Raw genomic sequence first — 1,153 nt, 5'->3', positions numbered from 1 at the left:
ATTTTAAATGATTTTTTTGATGTGGAAAACGTAAAACTGCGTTGTTTCCCCCCCTCTCTCTTTCACCCCCTCCTATTATTTTCCTCGTCCTCTTTCCCCTCTCTGCTCCTCCTTCATCCTCTCATGCTGGGTCGCTTTATCTTTGTGGTGGAGTGACTTGTTCTTGAGTAGGTGGGTGAGGTGGGGTGTTGGACGGGTGGGGAGGTGGTGGGAGTGTGTAGACGTTGGTGGGAATGTGGAGAGGTTGGTGGGAGTGTGGAGAGGTTGGTGGGAGTGTGTAGACGTTGGTGGGAATGTGGAGAGGTTGGTGGGAGTGTGGAGAGGTTGGTGGGAGTGTGGAGAGGTTAGTGGGAGTGTGGAGAGGTTAGTGGGAGTGTGGAGAGGTTGGTGGGAGTGTGGAGAGGTTGGTGGGAGTGTGGAGAGGTTGGTGGGAGTGTGGAGAGGTTAGTGGGAGTGTGGAGAGGTTGGTGGGAGTGTGGAGAGGTTGGTGGGAGTGTGGAGAGGTTGATGGGAGTGTGGAGAGGTTGGTGGGAGTGTGGAGAGGTTGGTGGGAGTGTGGAGAGGTTGGTGGGAGTGTGGAGAGGTTGGTGGGAGTGTGTAGAAGTTGGTGGGAATGTGGAGAGGTTGGTGGGAGTGTGGAGAGGTTGGTGGGAGTGTGGAGAGGTTGGTGGGAGTGTGGAGAGGTTGGTGGGAGTGTGGAGAGGTTGGTGGGAGTGTGGATAGGTTGGTGGGAGTGTGGAGAGGTTGGTGGGAGTGTGGAGAGGTTGGTGGGAGTGTGGAGAGGTTGGTGGGAGTGTGGAGAGGTTGGTGAGAGTGTGGAGAGGTTGGTGGGAGTGTGGAGAGGTTGGTAGGAGTGTGGAGAGGTTGGTGGGAGTGTGGAGAGGTTGGTGGGAGTGTGGAGAGGTTGGTGGGAGTGTGGAGAGGTTGGTGGGAGTGTGGAGAGGTTGGTGGGAGTGTGGAGAGGTTGGTGGGAGTGTGTAGACGTTGGTGGGAATGTGGAGAGGTTGGTGGGAGTGTGGAGAGGTTGGTGGGAGTGTGGAGAGGTTGGTGGGAGTGTGGAGAGGTTGGTGGGAGTGTGGAGAGGTTGATGGGAGTGTGGAGAGGTTGGTGGGAGTGTGGAGAGGTTGGTGGGAGTGTGGAGAGGTTGGTGGGA

This window comes from Cherax quadricarinatus, chromosome 1, assembly GCF_038502225.1.
Source record: "Cherax quadricarinatus isolate ZL_2023a chromosome 1, ASM3850222v1, whole genome shotgun sequence".
Classification (NCBI taxonomy): domain Eukaryota; kingdom Metazoa; phylum Arthropoda; class Malacostraca; order Decapoda; family Parastacidae; genus Cherax; species Cherax quadricarinatus.
Note: the sequence above shows the minus strand (reverse complement) of the source record.